Source organism: Spinacia oleracea, chromosome 1, assembly GCF_020520425.1.
Source record: "Spinacia oleracea cultivar Varoflay chromosome 1, BTI_SOV_V1, whole genome shotgun sequence".
NCBI lineage: Eukaryota > Viridiplantae > Streptophyta > Magnoliopsida > Caryophyllales > Amaranthaceae > Spinacia > Spinacia oleracea.
Window position 1 is genome coordinate 20,982,201 of NC_079487.1, and position 7,686 is coordinate 20,989,886.

General features: G+C 42.9%; 1 non-coding gene across 1 annotated transcript; it reads right to left on the reverse strand.

The window, feature by feature from the left end:
* Window positions 1-7,187: 7,187 nt before the first annotated feature.
* Window positions 7,188-7,293, reverse strand: LOC130466560 (small nucleolar RNA R71). The gene has a single exon (XR_008926762.1). It is a non-coding gene; the product is annotated as a small nucleolar RNA R71 (small nucleolar RNA).
* Window positions 7,294-7,686: the final 393 nt, after the last annotated feature.

The window sequence follows — 7,686 nt, forward strand, 5'->3', positions numbered from 1 at the left end:
AAATAGCCGAAGGGTGAAACGATCCTACCCCGCGTTTATTTCCCCATCAATTTGGGACGACCTGAAAATCAGCATATTAATGTGAACGGGCAGAACCGCATAACGAATCTCGGCTCTCTCGGGAGTTGGGACTAAGGATACCTTTTTTCGCCAATAGGGGGGTGCACACGCCGCGCATGTTGCCCACTCGGTACTTGTGCAGGTAGTACACCTATCCCGAACCCAATCGCTCGCCCATTAGGTCGCTCTCGCCTGCATGCCCCCTTGGCTTGCACTTGCGGGTTGGCCTCTTGAGCGAAATTCGTCTGTTGAAGACACTACCTCGACCGGGTCATGTGTTGGATCTACGATAGAAGCGGTACCAAGCCAAGCGCAAATAATTACCCATAGAAGCCTATCATAAACTACATGACATATTATTATTGCCTCATGATGGAATGTTAGTTACGTGTAGCGAAATATATGATTGTGTGCGACAAACTATCCTAGAAAATCCAACGACCTTAAAAATTTCCCAAACATTTATAAACCAATTTCCCAAAGAGTTATACTGAAACACGTGTTCCGCAAACTCGAACGATCGCCACAAAAATAAGCGACGCTCGGGATGGCCTGTAACGAATCCCACAAACGCTGCACAACACGTAAAGGACGTTATTAGGCAAGCACGCAAATTCGAAGTCGCGTAAACAAAAGTAGACGCAAACAGAAAACGAGAATCAGTTTTAAAGCCCATCAAGCATAAATCCGTCGCATGAAACCGGACGTTTCCCTCAAAATTCAAGAAGAAGTCTCTAAGCCGCTAGAGGCCGGGTTTATTCGAGAGTCCAAGTATCCATATCTTTCAAGGTATTGGGTTCCAAGTAAGTGTCCCAGTTCATTCAAGAAAACATCATATGCAGATACGGTGTTCCTCACAAGTTCATCAGTGATCAGGAAACCAATTTCCAAAGAGAATGTGAAGACCCATTCAACAAGTACAAGATTCGAAATACAAAGCTTCAAAATTCAAGTTCTATAATCTCTAACCGAGCAAGGTTGTGCCAAGCAAGGCATCTACAATTCCAAAGTACAAAATTCAAGTTACAAACTCCAAAGGTTCAAGTTCTAAAAACATCTACAAGCTTCAATAGTTCAAACTTCAAAAAGGGATACCATACAATCTTCAATACAACAATCCCAACGGACCCATGCTCCAGGAAATTCAACATCACCGTTCTTCGCCTTATCGCCCACAAACTAATGGGGCAGTCGAAGAAGCCAACAAGATGTCAAGACCATCATCATGATAATGACAACCAATTACAAAGACTGGCCCCAGAAGCTGCATTTTGCATTGTGGGGGTATCGAACTTCAATTCACACTTCAACTGGTGCAACCCCATTTTCATTAGTCTATGGAATGGAGGTAGTACAACCTATCGAGCTGGAGATACCTTCTTTAAGGATAGTCCTTGAAAGAAAAATCTCAGAAGCTGCATGGGTACAAGCAAGATATGATGAGCTAATCATGCTCGATGAGCGTCGACTTCAAGCCGCTCACCATGTACAAGTCTATCAGCGCCGAGTGGCCAGACCTTTCAACAATAGGGTCAGAACCCGAAACATCAAGGAAGGCGAGTTTGTCCTGAAAGCCCTTCGCAAAAGCGCCATGGACCCAAGGGGAAAATTCAAACCCAACTGGGCAGGACCATACATTGTCAAGAAAATCCTCTCCGGGGGAGCAGTCGAATTAACAGATGTCGACGGGACAGAATTCCGATCCCTTACAAACCTCGATCAGCTCAAGAAGTTCTATGTCTGAGTTCTATGTTCAAAATTCAAAAATCCAATTCAAAAAGTTCTGTAAGTTAGAACTACGTTCGGCTTGATTCCTTAACGGGACACGTAGGCAACCTCATTCTGAGACCCGGCCACTTTAATACAAAAAATTCAAAATTTCCTCAATTAAGGGCATCCTAAAAAAAACAAATTCAAAATTCAAAATTAAATTGTTGTTGTTGTCTTTATTCTAAATGTGCAAATTCAAAACAAAGCATGTTCAAGCGGAATTTAACACAATAACTCTTTATTTGGCTCTAAGGTCTTCAAAGATAATTCAAGAACAAGGTTGGGATCAAGTGAAGCAAAGTTCAAAGCCTTTTCACTTCCTAAACACATTTTCCAAACACACTCTTAAAACACAATTCCTTCCAGTACAACTTCAAACACAATTAGCCTACAAAGATGTAGGGTCGGGCAACTATGCTCTCGAGCCTTGGCACCTTGAGTACTATCCCCTGGCTCTTCCCGCAATCAATCATCAATCTTCCCCTTGCCCAAGCGGCGGGAGAAGGAACTTGCTAGTCTTCCAAGACGGGAGGATGACGAACCTCCTTTGGACTCAGATCGGTCAAGCACCGGACGGGCCACACTCCCGTCACCTTCCTCATAATCAGTTGATGCAGGGCGTCTAGTCCTAGAACCTCACACTCTAGCCGGTCCGGAAAGAGAAGTGTCCTTCTAGCTTGGGCCTTTCATCCATACAATGTACCCCACAGGTAGAGTAACTGGCTCAGGTGGGAACTGAATATTCAAGAATGGTTTGGCAACCCAATTCCGCCTCTAAACTTTAAGTCGATCTGTATTCAGCGCAACAGGTCTCGGGTTCTCTTCAGCGCAGTCCGGGACTTCTTTTTTCAAACCATACTGTCTCTTCAATCGGGCAGGCGAGTAGAAGACCAACATTGTGAGGCTCGGTACCCTCAAAGCAGTAGAGCCGGGGTGCATATCTCATAGTAGTAATTCCCCACCAAGGAACTACCCACCTTATACAAGATTCAATCCCTGAGAGTGCGCATCGCCACTCATCCAATAAAAGTCGGCCATACATCATGGGCCGCACAGTGAACCCTTTTCTATTATAGCTTTCCATGTTCTCCGGTGGTGCCACCAACATGAGTCTATCCATTAGCCAGACCTTGGGGAGTATACAAGAAAATCAATTCAAGATTCAACATTCAAAATACAAGTACAAATTCAATACAAGAAAGCTCCAGATCCTTACTTGGAGTAATACCGGACTTCCCGACGGCAAAGAACAGGGGTCCGACTTCAGCATGTCAAGGCCCATCAATGTTTCGCCAATTACAAGCGGCATTGGGTCCTGGCTATTAGCAAACTGCTCCACAATCTCTATTAGGGAGGCATCACCTTTGCCAAACCCCTGCCTTAAAAAGAGGAAGCGAGAAAATATACAAAAACTCAAGGCCTTCAATCGGAAAACCTTGGGGACATCAAGCCTAGCAAAGTAAGTAGCAAGGAGGGACAAATCCACCCCTCTACCATATACAACATCACTCAAAAGTGGGGGATTCAAGCCCAAGAATCTTTCAAAGCCCAAGAAAAAGTGTTCCTCAACACTAGGAATGCATGGCTCCAGCATAATGGGCCACCTTAATATGGCACTAAACTCTTCAGAGAGGAGACATACCTCATTATTTCCAAAGAGGAAGACATGATGATTTGGATCCCAAGCCTCCAGAGAAGCAAGAATGAAGTGCACATCAAGCTTTACAAACCGAAAGGAGGCGAGCACCCCAAGATGCATGCCATCAAGCTCCCTTTTCTCCATCTTGCCTAGAGAACCAATCCAAGAGTTCAAGGCATTTTCAAAAGATATGGCCATTTTCTCTCTATCTTCGTGAGGAATCAGTTTACAAAGAGAAGCAGGAAAGGATTGATGCAAAGTATGATCCGGACCTCCCTATTTATACAAAGAGCCAACCCCCCCATGGTACTACTCCGACGCTGGACGCCGGAGCCCGCGTTTGGCGCAGGGGTCTGCAGCAAGGACGAGGCCACCGTCCTCTTTACTATTCCGAGTACGCACTCTTTATTGCTTTGGACAGCAAAGTGCAGCCTCAATTATTCAAGATTCCAAGCCGCAAGCCGCGCAATTTCAAGCAGTCTGAGTTAGCACTTCGGGCCAATTTCGAGTCAATCTGTTCAAAATTCAAGCATTCTAGTCCTAAATCGGCGTCCTAAGTCGAGTCTGCATAAGCAAAAGTTGAATATACTTTGACTTGCTCTTTTTATAACCAAAAAACCTCAGTTAAAGTGGACTCTTATAGTGGGTATATACACCCGAAAAAATGGGCAATTTTTTTCAAGAGTCTGCATATGCATAAGAAAAAGTTGAATATACTTTGATTTTCGCTTTTTCTAACCAAAAAACCTCAGTCAAAGTGGGGGCTTATAGTGGGTATATACACCCGAAAAAATGGGGAAATTTTTGCAAAATTTTTCATGCATACATGTAGCCACAAATTTCTAAAGCACACACAACCCATACAAAATTCAAATTCTCAGCCATACAAGATTCAAAAATTCCAAACCTTGCAAAATTCAAATACAAAGCCATCCAAATTCCGATTCAAACCAAGTTCAAAATCCAACCATACAAAATCGAAGCTACAAAATACAATCCATACAAATGCAATCCATACAAAAATCCAACCGAGGCAAGCTGGAACTCGCTACCATGCAGGAACAGTCCGAGTCATCATCAGCCGTAATGTCAACCACAGGCTCCTCGTTCTTGTTTCAGCTCCTAAAGCACTCCAGATCATGATCTAGCTCTATCCCAGAGGTGTTAGGCTCCTACTCCGAAATACGAAGAGTACCGGGAGAGCGATAGATATCCTGCTGAGGAGAAGGGTACCAAAAAGGCTGCGGCATCGCCATGAAATGGCGCTGCACCTCAAAGGTCTGGGCCTGTCGTATCCGCTTCATCTCACACCAGTAAGCCCAAGAATCAACACTCCAAGGATGAGAGCTGCTGATGAGCGACATTTATGTCGCTCTTAGCTTAGGATTTTATGTTAGTTTTTATACTCTTTTATAGTTTTTATAGCTTTTTGTGTGAATTTTATAACTTTCGTTTCATCTTGTGCTTTATAGGTGATTATGATGAAAAGTGATGGAAAACAAGTAGAATCAAGCCAAAACAGGGCTTGTGCGATCGAGTGATGGTTTGTGCGCCCGAACAGAGGAGTGAAAATGGGCACAAGGAATATCCAGTTCTGTGCGATCAAACGTGCTCTGTTGTTCGGTCGCACAGGATTGGTTTTTGGAGTCAGAATGTCTCTAATTTGGGATACGACTGCAGAGCCTACTACTCGACAGCACAGGTTTTGTGCGATCGAACGTGCTCTGTTGTTCAGACGCACAGGTTTGGTTTTTGGAGGCAGAATGTCCCTAATTTTGGATGCGACCGCACAAGGTTATCAACTCGACCGCACAAGAGTTGTGCGCCTACACAAAGCCTTTCGTTCGAGCGAATCATGCTGCAGAGGAATTATGAGCCAAAGAAACCCCATTCGACCGAACAGGGTTCTTCGTTCGGTCGCACATGACGAAGGAAATGTTCTTCGCTGCCTTCGCTCACACAGGACCCAGTATTTGCTCGAATGACTCTTTTACGTTCGGTCACACAAAAGGTCTGTGCGACCGAATGGCTGCGCGGGGTGCTCTTATTCGAATTTTGGCTTTTATTTGGGGAAACGTATAAATAGATTTTTTGATTATTTTGTTAAGGGGAGAATTTTGGTTGATAGTTTTAGATTCTCAAAGTTAGTTTTTCAGCATTTTCTAGAGAGAGAAACTCTCCTCCATTGAAGCATCAATTTGTAATTCTCTAAACTCTTCTTCTAATTTTGTGCAATTCAATTCAATTTCTTAATTCTTGCTTTTGTTGTGATTGTTTATTGTTTAATTGATTGTTCTAGTCTTTGATTCTCTCTTACTAATCCTTCAATTTCATGCTTGCTAGTGTAGAATTAATGGATTTCTTGATTTCTAGAATGGCTAGTGAGTAGATTTAGGTTAGGGAAAGGGGAGAATCTAGGGGCTTAATTAGGGGAATTTGATAATTTAATTGATTAATGATTGATGTGATTAAATTGATTTAGTGCTAGGATTTTTCATGATCAATTGAGTAGTAGTTGCAAATGCTAGTTTGAGTTAGATTGGAATGTATGATTTAGGTTTGGCAAGACATTGTGAGCCTAGTTCATGCAATGATAGTTCCTATTATATACAAACTAATCTAGCTTAGGACTATGCGAAAGCTTTTCTATAGGCTAGGTTGCTTCGCGTGCTCTATCCGAGAGGTGGCGAGTACGCCATTAGTTTTCATTCCCCTATGTGCTATTTCATTGCATCATTCATGATTACTAGATGGTAGTTTATTTCCCCCGATTTCCCAAGACTATCCCCAACTCCCTAACGTTTAGCTTCCTTGATTCAATCTAGTTTAATTGTTAGTTTAGCTTCATAGTGATAACTCAAATCAAACCTCTTGTTCGAATTAGCTTGACATTTAAACTCGAGAACCATCATTTCTTTGGGACGATCCCTTTACTTGCCACTATAATTCATATAGTTGGTTGGTCTAGTGGTTCTATAAATTTTGTTTGATTGTGGCGTTGATCTTTCAACGACGAAAAAACACCATATCAAAATGGCGCCGTTGCCGGGGAACGGTTGTTGATTTTGAGTTTAACTTGAGACTAGTCGATTATTAGAAAATACAAAAAAAACATTGCAATTTAGCTTAGCTTTCTTTTTCCTTGGCATTGCTCATGGTTTTTCTTGAGTTTGTATGCTTGATAGGGGGCGTGCTCGACAAAGGACCCTCCATCCTCTTGACCTCGAATTGGAGAGGACACTTAGGAGACTAAGGCGTGTACAGTCTAGCTCATCAAGCCATAACAGATTCGAATCGTTGAGTGTTGGTGAGGAACAAAAAGAGAGTGAGCAAGTTTTTGAGAACATGGCGCTCCCGGTTAAGAACTTGGGAATACCGGGGGCATTCGAAGCAACGTGTGGTATTCAAGCCCCCACAACTGGTGCCAAAAACTTTGAGATCAAACCCGACTTGATCAATTTGGTCCAAAGCCACCCCTTTTGTGGGAAGAGTAATGAATCACCTCACGAACATCTCAAACAATTCGAGCACTATTGTGACACAATCAAGCACAATGGTGTCACATCGGATTACGTGAGGTTGACATTGTTTCGGTTCTCTCTACTTGGGCGAGCAAGTGATTGGCTTGACAAGAAGGTCAAGCCCAACTCACTTCGCACTTGGATCGAGGTGACGAGTGCATTCTTAAACAAGTTCTATTCGCATGGGAAGACGACAGAGTGTCGCTACAAGATTCAATCCTTTGAGCAAAGGCGAGATGAATCATTCTTCGAAGCTTGGGATCGTTTTAAGGAGTACCAAAGGGAATGCCCTCACCATGGGATCCCCAAATGGTTGTTGCTTCAAACATTTTACTTGGGGTTGAGTCCAAGTTCGAAGACAAGTCTTGATGCGGGCGCGGGAGGCCCTGTTTTGGGCAAATTCGTCTTAGAGACGAACTTGCCTTGATGAAGGTACTAACAATAGATCGAGCTAGATAATTGAAAATGGTGAGAGCAAGATGTAATAGCATAGGATAATTGCTTGTTTATTACTCGGAAATCATGTATGTAAAATAGACAAGACTAAGCCATTTTATAGGCATTTACAACAAGAACGTAACGTTTATGGAATAATTGCTCATAATTAGATAATAAATACGTAATGAAGGCCGGCTTCATCAAAGGTTTGTAACGTCCATTTTGAGCCCAACAGTTGGGAATACCGTTCGAATAATG